Consider the following 23,246-nt stretch of genomic DNA (forward strand, 5'->3'; position numbering starts at 1 on the left):
TGTTTTACCACCGTTTGCTATTTTTCTCAAGAGAAGCCACTAGTGAAACCTATGGCATCCAGGCCTCTTCTTTAATATATTTGCCTTCGCGATCTATTTTTATTTACTTTAATTTCAGATCTATTAAAGAAAGAATACAAAAATTCCTTGCTGCAATTTTTAGTAATTTATTTTATCTCGCGTTCCCGCGAGTTTATTTCTCCAATCTACTACAATTTTATCTATCTTTTTACCCGTGAGGGATTGACAACCCCTCCCTTACGTCGAGTTGCGAGTATTTGTTATTTGTGTGCAGCAGCTTTTTATGTTGTGTTGAGTGGTTCTCCTACTGGTTCGATAACCTTGGTCTCACCACTGAGGGAAAAACCTACCGTTGCTGTGGTGCATCATCCCTTCCTCTTTGGGGAAATACCGACGTAGTTCAAGCAAACATCAAAAGGAATTTCTGGCGCCGTTGCCGGGGAGGATTAAGTGAAGATAGTCTCCCAGCCACGGCAAATTTCTTGTGCTGTTGCCGGGGAGACATCATCAACATCAACCAGGTCCCTAATCACAAACCTCATCTCCTTGCAATTTACATTATTTGCCATTTTCCTCTCATTTTCCTCTCCCCCACTTCACAAAAATTTGCCATTTTATTCGCCCTCTTTTTCGTTTGATGTTTTCCCGTCAGATCTGTTTTTGAGTGCAATCTTGTTGCGTATTAACCATGACTCAAGAGAACATCAAGTTGTGTGATTGCTCAAATACCAACAACGATGATTTTATTAGCACTATGATTGCTCCTCCCGCCACTAGTGCGGAGTCTTGTGATATTAATACTTCTTTGTTGAATCTTGTTATGAAAGATCAATTTTCCGGTACTCCTAATGAGGATGCCGCATCCCATCTTAACACATTCGTGGAATTATGCGATGTGCAAAATAAAAAAGATGTGGACAATGATGTTGTGAAGTTGAAATTATTTCCGTTTTCTTTGCGAGATCGCGCAAAAAATTGGTTTTCTTCTTTGCCTCACAATAGTATCGATTCTTGGAATAAGTGCAAGGATGCTTTTATTACTAAATATTTTCCGCACGCAGAAATTATTTACCTTAGAAACCAGATCATGAATTTCAAGCAACTTGAACATGAGCATGTTTCACAATCTTGGGAAAGGGTGCAATTGATGCTAAGGAATTGCCCAACTCATGGGTTAAATCTTCGGATGATCATACAAAAAATTTATGCGGGGCTGAATTTTGTTTCTCATAATCTTTTAGATTCTGCCGTGGGGGTAATTTTATGGAAATTACTTTGGGTGAATCTACTAAATTGCTAGACTATATTATGGCAAATTACTCACAATGGCATACCGAAAGAGCTCCTACTAGTAAAAAAGCCAATTTGGTAGAAGAAATAAATTCTTTGAGTGAAAAAGTTGATGCTCTTATGAAGTTGGTTGCTAATAAAAGTGTTCCTATTGATTTTAATGATGTGCCTTTGTCTACTTTGATTGATCAAAATAGTGATGCCATAGATGTGAATTTTATCTCGTGAAACAATTTCAATAACAATGCTTATAGAGATAATTTTAATCCTAGGCCTTTTCCTTGTAATTCCTCTAATAGTTATGTTAATTACTATAGTAATCCTTCTTATAATAATAATAATAGGAAGACCTAACAATATTAAAGAATTTATCAATACTCAAAAAAAAATTCAATGCTACGATAAAAGAAAAGCTTAATAAAGTTGATGATATGTCTAGAAGTATTGATAGAATTTCTCATGATGTAGAAACTCTCAAGATGAAAATTTTTGGGCCTAAAGTTGAAGAATCAATTAAAGATCCTTATTGTTCTATGGATGAAAGTAAGAAAAGAACCGCTATGCTTAGGGCTAAAAGAGAATTTTTAGAAAAAGTGTTTTCTACTGATTGCTTTCATAAAAGTGATGAAGATCTTAAAATGATTGGTGTTTCCTCTATTGATTCTTTGTTTAGTAAAATTAAGATTGATGATAAAGGGACTGGAGACGAGTCAACTTTAGCTAGAAGGCATCCTGATAATTCGGAGGGTGAAAATCTTGTTGAAAAAAATTGATAAAGGTGGGTTTGAAGAGGTCAAAACTTTAACTAGTGACGTGACCACTCTTTTGGATTACAAAGACTTCAATTATGATAGTTGCTCTTTGGTTTATTGTATTTATTTGTTGCAATCCATGATAAATTCACCCCATGCTTATGAACAAAATAAAGCTTTTACTAAACATATTGTTAATGCTATGATGAAAGCTTTTGAAGAAAAGTTGGAATTAGAAGTTTCAATTACTAGAAAATTACATGTTGAATGGGAACCTACCATCAAAGTCAAGTTTAAAAATTATGAGTGTTTTTCTTTATGTGACTTGGGTGCTAGTGTTTCTACAATTCCGAAATCTTTATGTGATGTGCTTGGTTTACTGATATTGAAGAATGCTCTTTAAATTTGCACTTGGAGGATTCTACTATGAAAAAGCCTATGGGAAGAATTAATGATGTCCTTATTCTTGCAAATAGGAATTATGTGCCCATAGATTTTATTTTTCTTGATATTGATTGCAATCCGTCTTGCCTAATTATACTTGGTAGACCGTTTTTACGTACTATTGGTGTCGTGATTGATATGAAAGAAGGCAATATTAAATTTCAATTTCCACTAAGGAAGGGTATGGAGCACTTCCTAGAACAAGAATTAGGCCACCATATGAATCAATCATGAGGGCATCATATGGATCTAGAACCAAAGATGACAACACTTAGATCCTTCGCATTATGCCTAGCTAGGGGCGTAAAATGATAGCGGTCGTCAGGAGGCAGCCCAACTTGTATATTTTTGCTTTTTGCTTTTCTTGCTGTTTTCAATAAAATACCCAATTATGCCTGTGACTAGATGTGTTTTTGTGGTTTAAATTAGTGTTTGTGCCAAGCAAGGCCTTTGGGATGATTTGGGTGACAGTTGATTTGATCTTGCTGAAAAACAGAAACTTTTGCGCTCACGAAAATAATTCCCATTTTTAATAGTTTATTCTTTTTGAATAAGATTAATAAACAAATTTCTCACGTTGTTCTATTTTTTCAGAATTTTTGGAGTTACATAAGTATTCGTAATATCCAGATTGCTACAGATTGTTCTGTTTTTGACAGATTCTGTTTTGTTTGCATTGCGTGCTTGTTTTGATGATTCTATGGTTTTCTTTGAAGAGTTTTTGCCACAGGAAAGTTGGAATACAGTAGATATAATGCAAAAATAAAATATGAATGGGTTTGCAACAGTACTTATAGTAGTGGTTTGCTTTCTTATACTAACGGATCTCACGAAGGTTTTGTTGAGTTTTGTGTGATTGAAGTTTTCAAGTTTTGGGTGATATTACGATGGATGAAGGAATAAGGATTAGCAAAAGGCTAAGTGATACGTCTCCAACGTATCTACTTTTCCAAACCCTTTTGCCCTTGTTTTGGACTCTAACTTGCATGATTTGAATGAAACAAACCTGGACTGATGTTGTTTTCAGCAGAATTGCCATGGTGTTATTTTTGTGCAGAAATAAAAGTTCTCGAAATGACCTGAAACTTCACGGAGTCACATTCTAAAATTAATAAAAAACTAGTGAAAGAATCAGCAGAAGGGGGCCCACACCCTGGCCACGAGGGTGGGGGAGCCCCCTAGGGCGTGCCCCCTGCCTCGTGGGTCCCCTGGAGCTCCACCGACCTCAACTCCAACTCCATATATTCACGTTCGGGGAGAAAAAATGGAGAGAAGGATTCATCGCGTTTTATGATACGGAGCCGCCGCCAAGCCTTGTTCTTCCTCAGGAGGGTAGATCTGGAGTCCGTTCGGCGCTCCGGAGAGGGGAATCCATCGCCATCGTCATCATCAACCATCCTCCATCACCAATTTCATGATGCTCACCGCCGTGCGTGACTAATCCCATCGTAGGCTTGCTGGGCGATGATGGGTTGGATGAGATTTACCATGTAATCGAGTTAGTTTTGTTAGGGTTTGATCCCTAGTATCCATTATGTTCTAAGATTGATGTTGCTATGACTTTGCCATGCTTAATGCTTGTCACTAGGGCCCGAGTGCCATGATTTCAGATCTGAATCTATTATGTTTTCATGAATATATGAGTGTTCTTGATCCTATCTTGCAAGTTATAGTCACCTACTACATGTTATGATCCGGCAAACCCTAGAGTGACAATAGTCAGGACACTTCCCGGTGATGACCGTAGTTTGAGGAGTTCGTGTATTCACCAAGTGATGATGCTTTGGTCCGGTACTCTATTAAAAGGAGGCATTAATATCCCTTAGTTTTCAATAGGACCCCGCTGCCACGGGAGGATAGGACAAAGATGTCATGCAAGTTCTTTTCCAAAAGAAGCCACTAGTGAAACCTACGACCCCCGGGTCTCTTCTTTAATATATTTGCCTTCACGATCTATTTTTATTTACTTTTATTTTCAGATCTATTAAATAAAAAAATACATTGTTGCAATTTTTAGTAATTTATTTTATCTCGCGTTCCCGCAAGATCTATTTATCCAATCTACTACAATTTTATCTATCTTTTTACCCGTGAGGGGTTGACAACCCCTTTCTTATGTCGGGTTGCAAGTATTTGTTATTTGTGTGCAGAAGTTGTTTATGTTGTGTTGTGTGGTTCTCCTACTGGTTCAATAACCTTGGTCTCATCACTAAGGTAAATACCTACCGTTGTTGTGCTGCATCATCCCTTCCTCTTTGGGGAAATACCGACGTAGTTCAAGCAAACATCAATTCCCTAAATATTGTAAATGAACCCGGAAAAGTGACAAATTTGAACACGATGATTTGCAGGGTTTATGTTCATTGTAGAAAAAAACTCATAGACAAAGGACAAAGTAAATTTGGATTCTTATTCAATCTCGATGATTTACTATCACACACGATTCATCTCCATCGCCTCTGCAAACCGTGTGTGTTCACCTACACATGCAACAGGAAAAAGAAAACCCTCGCCCACTTCGTCCCCACCCACTCGTCGTGTACTCCTCCGCAACTCTGCACCTCATCAACTTTTATCGTGGCGTCCACCCTAAGCTCGACGGCTGTTGTCGGCGAGTGGAGGTCACGCTCCAAACAACACGGGATTTCGCCCCTACAGCTTTCCGCCGCCTATCTGCACTGACATTCTATACTCTGGTCGATTGGAGTTTTCTACGGGATTGGGCCGGGGATTTTTCTCAGGGAGAAGGTAATCAAGTTAGCGAAATATTCACTCATCTCTTATCGCAGTTCATCCATCGCTGTTAATCAACCTGCGGAAATCATCGTGGATTCATTTTTGTTCTAGATGATTCGTGGGTGTTCATTCATGTGTCCACAGTGCGAGCACAAATCGGGCAAGTGTGTTCACGGCCAGTCGTAAACGAAGTTCTATCTCACCATTCTGTATGACTTCAGGGAGCGCTCGGCATGTTAAATCTCAACCTACCATGGTCGGCATGGCCTAAATTTGTGAACATATATCGTCTCTTGCTACATTTGGATAAAAGGTACGGTGCCACGTGTAGCCAAGATGTCAAAGCCGACCCCCCCCTATATTAGGCAAATATATGATGTATTGTTCATTCAGTTACTCTCATATTTGCATAAAATCTTTGTTTCATCTATATATTAATCTATTCTATCAGTTACTCCCATATTTGCATCTTGCTTTGTTATTTCAATATATCTAATTTACGATCTTAATTTTCATGTCAAGCAGTACATCCCTTGCTTTGCAAGAACAGGAGTAGTAGGAAATCTTGGGCTTTACTTTGTTGATGACTTCCTGGATGTCATATTGACAACACAACATGGATTTACAATGATGGTTAGGATAAAAATTGAGAAAGATGGTCACTCCTATTTCGATATGGACCTTTGGAGAAAAATGCCTAAGTGTTATGAACTGAAAGCTGGCAATAAAATTCTAGTGCGTGCACCATAGCCTAGTCTAATTAACATGGATGTTTACTTCCCCAACATCATCAGCCAATCAAAGTCTGATCAAGGTTAGTGTCCTTTCAACTTTCTCCATGCTGTCATATTACTTAGCAAAATCGGGGTATTTGTTGTGACTAATTGATCATTATTTAAGCAACCAATTGTGATATCATTTTCTGAGTCCATTCGTAAGCAGTAACAAATTCTATTTACCAATTTGTGTGCACTATATATTCTTCTGACATGTTCTAAATAAATAATACCTTTCCACCTTTTACACATGATATGTTGGATGCATAGTGAATGACATGTATGTTACTAAGCGTACCAAATTTCACTGGAAGGACTTGAAGCATGTCATAAACTTTGTTGATAATATGACAGAGATAGCACAACATATGAACGCTGGATTTTGGATGGGATTAATTATACCTATGGTGCACACATTGAACAAGATCGATTGTGTGCACAAAACGCTGGTAAAATGTCTTATTTTAATGTTGATGCTCATAAACTATATATATCTTCAATGGTATCTTACAATTGGTTTTTATTCTACATTTCAACAGAAATTGCCCATTTTAGCAGTTCCTGGATCAATTTCCCAGCGTGGTCGAATTACACTTGTGCCTGCTAATAACGCCAAAGAGATTGCAATGTACTGCATTTCCCGCAAAAATGGAACCATTCAAATTAACAAGTTCTCGCTTGTCGTGGCAATGCATCCATATTGGAAAATTGGAGACACTGTTCTACTCATGCTCTACCAAGGCATAGGAGGGCTCTTCCTTTTCATTGACAAGATGCCGAGTCGCCATGATCAAGCTGCTTCCAGCGGATAGTTGTGGTTGTTGGCCCTCGGCCTCTTAAATGTGCTAGTTGTTACTATGTTAAGTATGTAGATATGGACCATATGGTTGTTGGCCCTCAAACTCTTGAAATGTGATAGTTGTTACTATGTTAAGTATGTAGATATGGACCACATGGTTTTTCGAAACCGTGTTATGAAGATCCTCCTTTTGTTGAATAGTGTAACCACTATATATATGTTACTCAAATGTCGTTAGTCAAATTCTTAAATTTTCATGGAAAGTATTAGTATCATACACAGTTCATTGAGTTTAAGCGTGTGCCCGATGTCTAGAAGGCATTTGCATATTAACTGTCCATATTGCAAATTCACACACGTGTTAACATAAGGAAACATATGTGTAACTTAATAATCATCGCAATGAGTACTCGTAGACGCATCATGTGCGATACTCCTACCCACCGCAAGCAACTAGTTTGCATTATTCAAAGTTTTTGTACACACAGAATCGCACACGAACTAACTGTATTAATCGACTGTGTTGTAATTTCTAATCGCAACAGTTCATCCGAGTCGGCAGTTTGCCGCGTATCACACACATCTTGTTTACACGACTCATTTGTGTTCTTTTGGCTCATCACAAACAGTTCATCCATGTGAACTATATAACACATATCATACACATCTTGTTAAGTTGAACCATTTCTGTTGTGTTCCCTAATCAAAAATAGTTCATCTGAATGAACCATATGTTGTATATCACACACACCTTGATCTGACTAACCGCTTCTATTGCATTCCCTAATAGCAAACAGTTCATCGGAGCGAACTGTATGTCGTATGTTGCACACACATTCATATGGCTACCCGTTTATGTTGTTCTGCCTCGTCGCAAATAGTTCAAATGGATTAACCATGTGCCTTGCATCGCACACGCAACTACAATTGGCATCGTGTTTGATGGCTCCGCCATTGCAAACGTTTTGCATCTTTTTTGACGGTTTTTTACATCACCATTTGCGATTAATGCATCACACACAGTTTCGTCAAAGTTTCTCTGATCGTAGTGTTATGTTAGCAGCATCCTACAGTAGTGATTGTTTTTGCCATCAACCTAACTAAATATTTACAATAGGATGCCACTGCCAAGTTGTAAAAAATGATCCACACTGCTCGTTCCTTGATCCTCGATCCTCGGCATCGAACACTACATCCACGTACCACAAGCGACAGTTCTCAAGGCCGATGGCGGTCGAACACCTTGGCGAATTTTTTTGACAGCCTCTACGATGAGGATTAAAAGAAAAGTTTTCAAATTTCAAACAACCAAACTAACTCATGACAAAAAAATCAGGGCTTATAAAGAGAAATAAAAGACGAAATAGTACATAGTGAGAGGTTATGCAACTAGGATGATTTTTGGTACCAGCTTTTTTAATGAATTGGAGAGGATGATGTCGAAGAACTCGAAAGCCATTGGTGTCTTGTGGCCATTTCCATACATTCTGCTATAGCACAACAACCCTTCTTATGAACACAAGACACCAATGGTGGTCAGAAGAAGGGTTGTTGTGCTGTAGCAAAATGTATGGAAACGATCGCAAGACACCAATGGCTTTTGAGTTCCTCACCATCATCCTCTCAAATTCATTAAAAAGGCCGTTACAGAATATCATCCTAGTTGCACAACCTCTCACTACGTATTGTTTCATATTTGGTTTCTCTTTCTACGCTTTGACTTTTTGTCATGAGTCAGTTTGGTGTTTCAAGTTTCAACACTTGGCTTTTAATCCTCATCACAGAGGCTGCAAGATAAATTCGCCAAGGTGTTCGACCGCCATCGGCCCAGAGAACTGTTGTCGCGAGAGGCCGAGGAACCCCCTAACCCGCTCGTACTCAGGTGCCCTCAGGTATGGCGACGCACGATCCTCGACCCTCGACCCCTCGGCCACCCTCGACCCCTCGACGACCCCCGACCCCTCGGTGATCCTCAATCCTCGACCCCTCAGTGACCCTCGACCCATCGACGTGTTGGGGAACGTAGTAATTTCAAAAAAATTCCTACGCACACGCAAAATCATGGTGATGTATAGCAACAGAGGGGAGAGTGTTGTCCACGTGCCCTCGTAGACCAAAAGCGGAAGCGTTAACGCAACGCGGTTGATGTAATTGTATGTCTTCACGACCCGACAGATCAAGCACCGAAAGCACGGCACCTCCGAGTTCTTGCACACGTTCAGCTCGATGACGTCCCTTGAACTCCGATCCAACCGAGTGTCGAGGGAGAGTTCCATCAGCACGACGGCATGGTGACGATGATGATGTTCTACCGACGCAGGGCTTCTCCTAAGCACCGCTACGATATTATCGAGCTGGAATATGGTGGAGGGGAGCACCGCACACGGCTAATAGATCTCAACGATCAGTTGTTGTTGTGTCTAGAGGTGCCCCTGCCCTTGTATATAAAGGAGCAAGGGGGAGGGGTGGCCGGCCAGGAGGGGGCGCGCCAGGAGGAGTCCTACTCCCACCGGGAGTATGAATCCCTCCTTTCCTTGTCCAAGTAGGAGAGGGGGAAGGAAGGGAGAGAGGGGAGGAAGGAAAGGGGGCGCCGCCCCCCCTTCCTTGTCCTATTTGGACTAGAGGGGGAGGGGGCACGCGGCCTGCCCTAGCCGCCCCTCCTCTTCTCCACTTTGGGCCCATGAGGCCCATTAACCCAACCCCCCCCCCCCCGGGGGGGGGGTCCGGTAACCCCCCGGTACTCCAGTATATATCCGATAACCCCCGGAACCATTTCGGTGTCCGAATATAGTCGTCCAATATATCAATCTTCATGTCTCGACCATTTCGAGACTCCTCATCATGTCCGTGATCACATCCAGGACTCCGAACTATCTTCGGTACATCAAAATACATGAACTCCTAATATAATTGTCATCTAACTTTAAGCGTGCGGATCCTACGGGTTTGAGAACTATGTAGACATGACCGAGACACGTTTCCGATCAATAACCAATAGCGGAACCTGGATGCTCATATTGGCTCCTACATATTCTACGAAGATCTTTATCGGTCAAACCACACAACAACATACGTTGTTCCCTTTGTCATCGGTATGTTACTTGCCCGAGATTTGATCGTTGGTATCTCAATACCTAGTTCAATCTCGTTACCGGCAAGTTTCTTTACTCGTTATGTAATGCATCATTCCGTAACTAACTCATTAGCTACATTGCTTGCAAGGCTTATAGTGATGTGCATTACCGAGAGGGCCCAGAGATACCTCTCCGACAATCGGAGTGACAAAACCTAATATTGAAATACGCCAACTCAACATGTACCTTTGGAGACACCTGTAGAGCTCCTTTATAATCACCTAGTTATGTTGTGACGTTTGGTAGCACATAAATTGTTCCTCCGGTAAATGGGAGTTGCAGAATCTCATAGTTGTAGGAACATGTATAAGTCATGGAGAAAGCAATAGCAACATACTAAACGATCAAGTGCTAAGCTAATGGAATGGGTTAAGTCAATCACATCATTATCCTAATGATGTGATCCCGTTAATCAAATGACAACTCATGTCTATGGTTAGGAAACAAAACCATCTTTGATTAACGAGCTAGTCAAGTAGAGGCATACTAGTGACATTATGTTTGTCTATGTATTCACACATGTAATATGTTTCTGGTTAATACAATTCTAGCATGAATAATAAATATTTATCATGAAATAAGTAACTATTGCCCCTAGGGCATATTTCCTTCAGTCTCCCACTTGCACTAGAGTCAATAATCTAGTTCACATCATCATGTGATTTAACACCAATATTCATATCTGTATATGATTAATACCCATAGTTGACATCGTCATGTGATCAACACCCAAAGGGTTTACTAGAGTCAATAATCTAGTTCACATTGATATGTGATTAACACCCAAAGAGTACTAAGGTATGATCATATTTTGCTCGTGAGAGAAGTTTAGTCAACGGGTCTGTCACATTTAGAGTCGTATGTATTTTGCAAATTTTCTGTGTCTATAATGCTCTGCACGAAGCTACTCTAGATAATTGATCCCACTTTCAATATGTATCCAGATTGAGACTTAGAGTCATCTGGATCGGTGTAAAATCTTGCACAGATTTAACTCTTTACGATGGGCTCTTTTATCACCTCCATAATCGAGAAATATTTCCTTAGTCCTCACTAAGGATATTCTTGACGGCTATCCAGTGATCTACTCTTAGATCAAAATTGTACTCCCTTTCCAAACTCAGAGCAAGGTATATAATAGGTCTGGTACACAACATAGCATACTTTATAGAACCTATGACTGAGGCATATGGAATGACTTTTCATTCTATTTCTATTTTCTGCCATGGTCAGGTTTTGAGTCTTACTCAACTTTAAACCTTGTAATACAAACAAGAATTCCTTCTTTGACTGGTCCATTTTGAACTATTTCAAAACTTGCCAAAGGTATATACTCATTGAAAAATCTTATCAAGCGTCTTGATCTATCTTATAGATCTTGATGCCCAATATGTAAGCAGCTTCACCGAGGTCTTTCATTGAAAAAAATTTTATTCAAGTATCCTTTTATGCTATCCAGAAATTCTATATCATTTCCAATCAACAATATGTCGTCTACATATAATATCAGAAATGCTACAGAGCTCCTACTCACTTTCTTGTAAATACAGGCTTCTCCAAAAGTCTGTATAAAACCATATGCTTTAATCACATTGTCAAAGCGTTTATTCCAACTCCGAGAGGCTTGCACCAGTCCATAAATGGATCGCTGGAGCTTTCACACTTTGTTAGCACCTTTTGGATCGACAAAACCTTCTGGTTGCATCATATACAACTCTTCTTCTAGAAATCCATTCAGGAATGCAGTTTCGACATCCATTTGCCATATTTCATAATCATAAAATGCGGCAATTGCTAACATGATTCGGAAAAACTTAAGCATCGCTACGGGTGAGAAAGTCTCATCGTAGTTAACCCCTTGAACTTGTCGAAAACCTTTCGCAACAAGTCGAGCTTTGTTGATAGTAACATTACCATCAGCGTCAGTCTTTTTCTTGAAAATCCATTTATTCTTGATGGCGTGCCGATCATCGGGCAAGTCAACCAAAGTCCATACTTTGTTCTCATACATGGGTCCCATCTCAGATTTCATGGCCTCAAGCCATTTTGCGGAATCTGGGCTCATCATCGCTTCCTCATAGTTCATAGGTTCGCCATGGCCAAGTAACATGACCTCCAGAATAGGATTACCGTACCACTCTGGTGTGGATCTTACTCTGGTTGAACTACGAGGTTCCATAGTAACTTGATCTGAAGTTTCATGATCATTATCATTAGCTTCCTCACTAATTGGTGTAGTCATCACAGGAACTGTTTTCTGTGATGAACTACTTTCCAATAAGGGAGTAGGTATAGTTACCTCAACAAGTTCTACTTTCCTCCCACTCACTTCTTTCGAGAGAAACTCCTTCTCTAGAAAGGATCCATCTTGGCAACGAATATTTTGCCTTCGGACCTGTGATAGAAGGTGTACCCAACAGTTTCCTTTGGGTATTCTATGAAGACGCACTTCTCCGATTTGGGTTCGAGCTTATCAGGTTGAAACTATTTCACATAAGCATCGCAGCCCCAAACTTTAAGAAACGACAACTTAGGTTTATTGCTAAACCATAGTTCATACGGTGTCGTCTCAACGGATTTAGATGGTGCCCTATTTTAACGTGAATGAAGTTGTCTCTAATGCATAACCCCAAAACGATAGTGGTAAACCGATAAGAGACATCATAGATCGCACCATATCCAATAAAGTCCGGTTACGACATTCGGACACACCATAACGCTGTGGTGTTCCAGGTGGCGTGAGCTGTGAAACTATTCCATATTGTTTTATATGAAGGCCAAACTCGTAACTGAAATATTCTCCTCCACGATCAGATCGTAGAAACTTTATTTTCTTGTTACGATGATTCTCCACTTCACTCTAAAATTCTTTGAACTTTTCAAATGTTTCAGACTTGTGTTTCATTAAGTAGATATAATCATATCTGCTCAAATCATTTGTGAAGGTCAGAAAATAACGATACTCGCCACGAGCATCAACACTCATTGGACTGTATACATCGGTATGTATTATTTCCAACAAGTCAGTAGCTCGTTCCATTGTTCCGGAGAATGGAGTTTTAGTCATCTTGCCCATAAGGCATGGTTCGCAAGCATCAAATGATTCATAATCAAGTGATTCCAAAAGTCCATCTTTATGGAGTTTCTTCATGCGCTTTACACCGATATGACCCAAACAAGAGTGCCACAAATAAGTTGCACTATCATTATCAACTTTGCATCTTTTGGCATCAATATTATGAATATGTGTATCACTACCATCGAGATCCAACAAACTATTTTGATTGGGTGTATGACCATCGAAGGTTTTATTCATGTAAACAGAACAACAATTATTCTCCGACTTTAAATGAATAATTGTATTGCAATAAACATGATCAAATCATATTCATGCTCAACGCAAACGCCAAATAACATTTATTTAGGTTCAACACTAATCCCAAAAGTATAGGGAGTGTGCGATGATGATCATATCAATCTTGGAACTACTTCCAACACTCATCGTCACTTCCCCTTCAACTAGTCTCTATTTATTCTGTAACTCCTGTTTCGAGTTACTAATCTTAGCAACCGAACAAGTATCAAATACCCAGGGGCTACTATAAACACTAGTAAGGTACACATCAATAACCTGTATATCAAATATACCCTTGTTCACTTTGCCATCCTTCTTATCCACCAAATATTCAGGGTATTTCCGCTTCCAGTGACCATTTCCTTTGCAGTAGACGCACTCAGTTTCAGGCTTTGGTCCAGCTTTGGGCTTCCTCGCGGGAGTGACAACTTGCTTGTCATTCTACTTGAAGTTCCCTTTCTTTCCCTTTGCCCTTTTCTTGAAACTAGTGGTCCTGTCAATCATCAACACTTGATGCTCTTTATTGATTTCTACCTTCATCGATTTCAACATCACGAAGAGCTCGGGAATCGTTTTCGTCATCCCTTGCATACTAAGTTCTACTAACTTTGTGATGGTGACTAGAGAACTCTGTCAATCACTATCTTATCTGGAAGATTAACTCCCACTTGATTCAAGCGATTGTAGTACCCAGACAATCTAAGCACATGCTCACTAGTTGAGCAATTCTCCTCCATCTTTTAGCTATAGAACTTGTTGGAGACTTCATATCTCTCAACTCGGGTATTTGCTTGAAATATTAACTTCAACTCCTAGAACATCTCATATGGTCCATGATGTTCAAAACGTTTTTGAAGTCCCGATTCTAAGCCGTTAAGCATGCTGCACTAAACTATCAAGTAGTCATCATATTGATCTAGCCAAACGTTCATAATGTTTACATCTGCTTCTGCAATAGGTCTGTCACCTAGCGGTGCATCAAGGACATAATTCTTCTGTGCAGCAATGAGGATAATCCTAAGATCATGGATCCAATCCGCATCATTGATACTAACATCTTTCAACATAGTTTTTCTCTAGGAACATATATAAAACATAGGGAAAAAACAATGCGAGCTATTGATCTACAATATAATTTGCAAAATACTATCAGGACTAAGTTCATGATAAATTAAAGTTCAATTAATCATATTACTTAAGAACTCCCACTTAGATAGACATCCCTCTAATCATCTAAGTGATCACGTGATCCAAATCAACTAAACCATGTCCGATCATCACGTGAGATGGAGTAGTTTTCAATGGTGAACATCACTATGTTGATCATATCTACTATATGATTCACGCTCGACCTTTCGGTCTCAGTGTTCCAAGGCCATATCTATATATGCTAGGCTCGTCAAGTTTAACCTGAGTATTCCGCGTGTGCAACTGTTTTGCACCCGTTGTATTTGAACGTAGAGCCTATCACACCCGATCATCACTTGGTGTCTCAGCACGAAGAACTTTCGCAACAGTGCATACTCAGGGAGAACACTTATACCTTGAAATTTAGTGAGAGATCATCTTATAATGCTACTGAGGGAGTCCTGGATTAGGGGGTGTCCGGATAGCCGAACTATCACCTTTGGCCGGACTCCTGGACTATGAAGATACAAGATTGAAGACTTCGTCCCGTGTCCGGATGGGACTTTCCTTGGCGTGGAAGCCAAGCTTGGCGATATAGATATGTAGATCTCCTACCATTGTAACCGACTCTGTGTAACCCTAACCCTCTTCGGCGCCTATATAAACTGGAGGGTTTTAGTCTGTAGGACGAACAACAATCATACCATAGGCTAGCTTCTAGGGTTTAGCCTCTCTGATCTCATGGTAGATCTACTCTTGTACTACCCATATCATCAATATTAATCAAGCAGGAGTAGGGTTTTACCTCCATCGAGAGGGCCCTAACCTGGGTAAAAACATCGTGTCCCTTGTCTCCTATTACCATCCGCCTAGACGCACAGTTCGGGACCCCCTACCCGAGATCCGCCGGTTTTGACGCCGACATTGGTGCTTTCATTGAGAGTTCCTCTGTGTCGTCATCTTTAGGCCCGATGGCTCCTCCGATCATCAACAACGATGCAGTCCAGGGTGAGACTTTTCTCCCCGGACAGATCTTCGTATTCGGCGGCTTTGCACTGCGGGCCAATTCGCTTGGCCATCTAGAGCAGATTGAAAGCTACGCCCTGGCCATCAGGTCAGATTTGGAAGTTTGAACTATACGGCTGACGTCCGCGGAGACTTGATCTTTGACGGGTTCGAGCCACAACCAAGCGCGCCGCACTGTCACGATGGGCACGATCTAGCTCTACCGCCGGATAGTGCCCTGGAGGCCGTGCAAGTGTCCTCTCTGACCCTTAGTTCGGAGCCGACTGCACCGAACGAGGATGGGTGGTTGGACACCGCCTCGGGGGCTGCTATCTCTATGGTGATTGAGACGAATACCACCCCTGTCCTTTGCAAGGCTCGTAACTCCAAGGTACCGGACTCTTCTCCGGACTCCGGACCTTCCGCGCCCCTGCCAATCGAATCTGATTGGGCGCCAGTCATGGAGTTCACCGCCGCGGACATCTTTCAGAACTCGCCCTTTGGCGACATCCTGAATTCACTAAAGACTCTCTCTTTATCTGGAGAGCCCTGGCCGGACTATGGTCAGGAAGGTTGGTATCTGGACGGCGAAGAAATTCAAAGCCCACCCACCACCCACTTCGTAGCCACTGTCGATGATTTAACCCACATGCTCGACTTCGACTCCGAAGACATCAACGGTATGGATGACGATGCAGGAGACGACCAAGAACCAACGCCTACAGGGCACTGGAAGGCCACCTCGTCATACGACATCTACATGGTGGACATCCCAAAAGATGGGAACGGCGATGAAACAACAGAGGATGACCCCTCCAAGAAACAGCATAAGCGCCGGCGTCAGCGGTGCCGCTCTAAATCCCGCCACAGCAAAAAGGATGATTCCGGCACGGGAGACAATAACACCCCGGAAAGTGCCGAAGACAACCCCCTCCAGCAGGATCCAGCGCAGGAGGATGGAGAAGCCAACCCTCATGAGAGAGCGGCAGACAGAGAGGTAGAGGACGATAATTACATGCCTCCCTCCGAAGACGAGGCAAGCCTCGACGACAACGAATTTGTTGTGCCCGAGGATCCCATCGAACAGGAACGTTTCAAATGCAGGCTTATGGCCATGGCAAGCAGCCTCAAGAAAAAGCAGCAACAACTTAGAGTTGACCAAGACTTGCTAGCTGACAGATGGACTGAAGTCCTTGCGGCCGAAGAGTATGAACTCGAACGCCCCTCCAAGAGCTACCCAAAACGCAGGCTGCTACCCCGGTTAGAGGAGGAAGCACCCAAACCTACATCACCAGCGCATGATGCGGCCGACCGGCCACCTCGTGGCCGCGACAGAGAGGCCTCTCGGCCCTCCACTCAAGCCGCACTCCGGCATCGCTCAAAAAGTACCAAGGCACGGGGAAATGCGCCAGACCTGCGAGATATATTGGAGGACAATGCAAGCAAACAAGATCGATCTACAGATCACGTGGGCACCTCACTACACATGACGATAACCGACATGCCGGATACAGCAAATCCGGCCGAGCCGAACACAGCAGACAAAGCTTATTTGAGCTACGTCGTGATATAGCCCAGTACAGGGGCGCTGCACACCCACTATGCTTCATAGACGAAGTAATGGATCATCAAATCCTTGAGGGTTTCAAACCCGTAAACATTGAATCTTACGATGGCACAACAGATCCTGCGGTCTGGATCGAGGACTATCTCCTTCATATCCACATGGCCCATGGTGATGATCTACACGCCATCAAATACCTCCCACTCAAGCTTAAAGGACCCGCTCGGCATTGGCTTAACAGCTTGCCAGCAGAGTCAATTGGTTGTTGGGAAGACCTGGAAGCCGCATTCCTCGACATCTTCCAGGGCACCTATGTGCGACCACCAGACGCCGATGACCTAAGCCACATAATTCAGCAGCCAGAGGAATCGGCCAGACAATTCAGGACACGATTCCTAACCAAGAAAAATCAAATCGTCGACTGTCCGGATGTAGAGGCCCTTGCAGCCTTCAAACATAACATCCGCGATGAGTGGCTTGCCCGGCACCTAGGATAGGAAAAGCCGAAATCCATGGCAGCCCTCACAACACTCATGACCCGCTTTTGCGCGGGAGAAGACAGCTGGCTAGCTCATAGCAACAACATGACCAAGAGCCCTGGTAATTCAGATACCAAGGACAGCAATGGCAGGTCGCGTCGCAACAAGCACAAGCGCCGCATTAACGGCGATAATGTTGAAGATACGGCAGTCAATGCTGGATTCAGAGGCTCTAAATCCGGTCAGCGGAAAAGTCATTCAAAAGAAATACTCCGGGCCCGTCCAATTTGGACCGAATACTCGATCGCTTGTGCTAGATACACGGCACCCCTGAAAAACCAGCCAACCACACCAACAGTGATTGTTGGGTGCTCAAGCAGGCAGGCAAGTTACATGCCAAAAACAATGACAAGGGGTTGCATAGCGACGACGAGGAGGAACCCCGGCCGCCGAACAATAGAGGACAGAAGGGCTTCCCCCTACAAGTGCGGACGGTGAACATGATATACGCAACCCACATACCCAAAAGGGAGCAGAAGCGTGCACTAAGGGACGTATATGCGATGGAGCCAGTCGCCCCAAAGATCAACCCGTGGTCCTCTTGCCCGATCACCTTTGATTGAAGGGACCACCCCACTAGCATCTGCCACGGCGGATTCGCCGCATTGGTTCTAGACCCAATCGTTAACGGATTTCACCTCACTAGAGTCCTGATGGACGGCGGCAGCAGCCTGAACCTGCTTTATCAGGATACAGTGCGCAAAATGGGCATAGACCCCTCAAGGATCAAACCCACAAAGACGACCTTTAAAGGTGTCATACTAGGTGTAGAGGCCAACTGTACAGGCTCAGTTACACTTGAAGTGGTCTTCGGATCTCCGGATAACTTCCGAAGCGAGGAGTTAATCTTCAACATAGTCCCATTCCGCAGCGGCTATCATGCACTGCTCGGACGAACCGCATTTGCAAAGTTCAATGCGGTGCCGCACTATGCATATCTCAAGCTCAAGATGCCAGGCCCTCGAGGAGTCATTACGGTCAACGGAAACACCGAACGCTCTCTCCGAACGGAGGAGCACATGGCGGCTCTCGCGGCGGAAGTACAAAGCAGCCTCTTAAGGCAATTCTCGAGTCCGGCTATTAAATGTCCGGACACCGCCAAGCGCGCCCGGAGTAACCTACAACAGGACCGCCCGGCACGTCCCGAGCACGCGTAGCAATGCGGCCCCAACCCCAGCCCTCGCGAAATTGCGAAGCCAGTACTACGTGTACATAATTACGCTCTGGAAATACCATGGGCATAGGGGGAGGGGCACGACCACGGCAGGCCCAGAATGCAGCTCCACCGCACCAGGGGCCCAGAATGCGTAATTCTTTTTTCTTACTTTCAGGACTCCTTTATCAAGAAGCCTTGTCCGGCAGTAGAGTCGCCGAACACACGATGCAAAGCCAAGGAAGCAGAAAGCTACGTCGAGTGTCCAGGTGGTCTCCATAATGAGCAGTATACCTGTTTTACATATCATCCCGCAGCTTGCTTTTGGAGGGGGACATGTCAAATAGTCCCATCCTTGCTTATTGCACTATTTGTATCGTTCTACTTTTACCGCAACTTTTTTATATAAACAATGCATAGCTTTTGTCTATTATTGCATTCCTTGTTTTACCTATATATGTTCATTTATGACATGTTGCATCCGTACGCTTTGGTACGGACAAATACACCAGGGGCTTAAGTACCCCAAAATATGGTGTGATAAGTCCGAACACTTTCACAAGTGCGGCACCCTGAACTTATAGCATTACATGCATCGGCTCCGAATCATGTCTTGGGTCAATAGTTGGGTTTGCCCGGCTCCCATGTTTTGGTACCTTACATTCCATTATATCGACTAAGGTAGCGCTGGGAGAACCACTGCGACTGTGCCCCAGTTGAGCTGGGTTGAGCACCTCAGTGGAGAAAGCTAAAACTGACTGTCATGATAAGGCGAGAGCCGATCGCTGTTCGAGAGGTCTTCGAGTCCCTAAAGACTTATGCCGCTTAGAGCGAGGAGCCGGCTTTGTCCGGCCCAGGCGTGGATAGCGCCCCGAATTCGGTCTTCCGGATACCAGGGGATTCGCCGAAATTTAAAATTATAGAATTCTATGTCTAAGTGAGAGTGTTCAAGCATTATAGTCCGGTTGCCTCGTTCGTTGCGTTGAGCGCCTCCCTCGAAGGACCCAAGAATGGGAAAAAGAGCGCTCAAGTTTATCCCGAACACCCTAGCACTCGCGGCACGGGGGTAGAAGCCGACGACTCGCCATCTCTCAAATTTAATAAACGGAAGCACAGAAGGTAATATTTTAAATTCACAAGCGTTGCTTAGCACATATGAACAAGTTTTCAAGCGTACTGGATAACAAAAGCGAGTTTACTCAAAAATTACATCTTTGGAGCATTCACCCTCTATAAGGAGGGCACCCTTCAGGACGCCCGTATAATACATCTCGGGCGTGTGATACTCCTTGCCCGGTGGTGGAGCGTCCGTCACAAGCTTCTCAGCGTCCATCTTGCCCCAGTGCACTTTAGCACGGGCAAGGGCCCTACGGGCACCTTCGATACAGATGGAGCGCTTGACGACTTCAATCCATGGACAGGCATCCACCAGCCGCCTCACCAGCCCGAAATAGCTCCCAGGCATGGCTTCCTTGGGCCATAGCCGAACTATGAGGCCCTTCATGGCCTGTTCGGCCACCTTATGGATCTCGACCAGCTGCTTCAGCTGGTCGCTCAAGGGCACCGGGTGTCCGGCCTCAGCGTACTGAGACCAGAACACCTTCTCCGTCGAGCTCCCCTCCTTGGCCCGGTAGAATGCGGTAGTGTCGGACACACTGCGGGGCAGATCTGCGAATGCTCCTGGAGAGCTCCGGATTCGGGTAAGTAACAAGTAATTCACCTTCATGTGTTTGCTTTGCATGAAGAATGCCTTACCCGCCGCTATTTTCTTCATCGCCTCAATTTCCTGGAGGGATTTTTGGGCTTCGGCCTTAGCGGCTCTAGTGCTCTCAAGAGCCGAGGCGAGCTCGGACTCTTGAGTCTTTGAGTCCCGCTCCAAACTCTCGTGTTTTTTCACGAGAGCCTGGAGCTCTTGCCGCACCTCCGCCACCCGCGCCTCCTGCTTCTCTCGCTCAGTGCGCTCCGCAGCCGCATTGCTTTCGGCCTTGGACACCGCTTCCTTCAGGATCGCCACCTCGTTTGTGGCCCCTGCAATTCTCACATTATTCCTGCTATCTTTAGCAACCACATCTTTTATATACTTCCATAAGGTATTTCTTACCTTCCTTGTCCTCGAGCTGCTTTTTGGCAAGGCCGAGCTCGTTCTCGGACCTCTCGAGGCTTTGCTTCAGTGCATTAACCTCCGCAGTCAGTGCGGCAGAGGTCAGCAGCGTAGCCTGCATTCCCCATATTGACATACCTATGTTAGACTCCTGCGTACATCTTTTTAGATCCTAAGTTCGGCTTTTCTTTCCGAACACCAAACTGAGCATCAGGGGCTACTGTCTATGCGGTAATATTTTTACATGTCTTAAATACATACCTCAAAGCCTGTTAGAAGGCTGGCACAGGCTTCGGTCAGCCTGCTCCTGGCGGACTGAACTTTCTGGATCACCGCACTCATAACAGTGCGGTGCTCCTCCTCGATGGAGGCGCCGCTAAGCGCCTCCAGCAAATTATCCAGCGCCTCCGGTTGGACGGAGGTCACCGGCATCACAGTCTCGCCCTTCTTACGAAGGGGTCGCCTGCCGGACTCTGGAACCACTGAAGGTTCCGATGTGGAGTCCGGCCCAGGGCCCGACTTAGAGCCCTTTGGGGTTTGATCCCCCTTATGCCCGGAGTCCGGGAGGTTGCCTTGCGGCGCCTCTGGGACCTCCTCCTCCTAGATGGGCCCCTTTTGGGACCCCACCTCGGTGTCGTCCGCAGCGCGAGGAGAGGATGCGGCTGGAAGTGAAGTACTATTCACGTCCGACGGAGCCAGGGAGCCACTCGTTGAAGTGTCGAGCCCGTCCTTGGGCAGGCTGCAGGGTTGTATTCGGCGTTAGGAGACCCTATATGACAAACGAAACACCATGAGCTATTCTGGTATCCGGACACTTACGATGTTGCCGGGGGCTTATCCCTCGGTGGCCACTCCTCTTCGCCATCGTCGGCGCTGGTGGAAAAGTCCGGAGGAAGGGTCCTTCCCTTCTTGGACCCTCCGGCCTCCCCAGTTGGGGTGGCCTTCCTTTTCTTCTCTCCCCCCGCTGGAGGAGAGGCCTCTTTTTCCTCCTCCTCGCCTTCACGGGAGGAGCCCGCCTCAGAGTCATCGGGCGATGAGTCCGATAACACCTGGCGCCGGGAACTCTTTCGAGTTCCCGTGGTCTTCTTCTTGGCCTTCTTCTCCGGCACCACGTGAGGTGCCGGAACTAGCAGCCCCGTCAATCGGGCGTCCGATGGGTCTTCTGGCAAAGGAGCCGGACAGTCGATCTGTCCGAACTTCTTCTGCCAGTCCTGTCAAAGGAACGGGAGCTTAGATCCCGCATAGAGTCAAACTATGAGAAACAAATATTCTATGATGGGCAGAAGGAACTTACCGCGCTGGCTTGGCACTTCGTGCAGAATCCGCGATCCTCGGTAGTGGGAGGGTGAACCTCGGAGCCCTTGAATAGCACCTTCCAGGCATCTTCGTGCATTATGTCGAAAAGCCTGGACAAGGTTTGGTGCTGGGCTGGGTCGAATTCCCACAGGTTAAAGGCCCATCGTTGACACATGAGGATGCGGCGGAAGAGCATGACCTGGACTACGGTGAAGAGTTTAACCTTCTTGTCCATCGGGTTTTGGACGCAGGTTTGTAGTCCAGTCACCTCTTCTGAATTACCCCACGACAGGCCCGTCTCTTTCCAAGAGGTGAGCCGTGTGGGGATGCCAGATCGGAATTCGGGGGCCGCTGCCCATTCAGGGTCACACGGCTCGGTGATGTAGAACCACCCCGATTGCCACCCCTTGATGGTTTCCACAAAGGAGCCCTCGAGCCATCTAACATTGGGAATTTTGCCCACCATGGCGCCTCCGCACTCTGCTTGGCAGCCGCCCACTACCTTCGGCTTGACATTGAAGGTCTTCAGCCATAAGCCGAAGTGGGGCTGGATGCGGAGGAAGGCCTCGCACACGACGATAAACGCCGAGATGTTGAGGATGAAATTCGGGGCCAGATCGTGGAAATCCAGGCCGTAGTAGAACATGAGCCCTTGGACAAATGGCTGAAGTGGAAAACCTAGTCCGCGGAGGAAGTGGGTGAGGAACACCACCCTCTCATGGGGCCTAGGGTTGGGGATGAGCTGCCCCTCATCTGGAAGCCGGTGCACAATATCGTTGTGCAGGTATCCGACTTTCCTCAACTTTTTGATGTGCCCCTCTATGACGGAGGAGGCCATCCACCTGCCTCCCACTCTGGACATGACTGGAGAAGGTTGAGGTGGTAAGTGCGGGCTTGGGCATTGGAGCTCGAGTGCACGGAGATGGATAAGCAAAGGAGGAAGAAGGCGTAAATGGAAAGAGTGGATCCTTATCCCCTTATATGGGCGGACGAAGCTATGTGTCCCCACCAGCCTGGTAAAACTCGTTTATCTCCCAAGCACCGTAATCAATGGCGTGGTTGGGTTACCCACGCCCGTATTGATCAGAATCCCGGAATAAGGGGACACGATCTCTGCTTTGACAAGACGTGCCAAGGAAACCGCCTCGCTAAA

Source organism: Triticum aestivum, chromosome 2B (assembly GCF_018294505.1).
Source record: "Triticum aestivum cultivar Chinese Spring chromosome 2B, IWGSC CS RefSeq v2.1, whole genome shotgun sequence".
NCBI lineage: Eukaryota > Viridiplantae > Streptophyta > Magnoliopsida > Poales > Poaceae > Triticum > Triticum aestivum.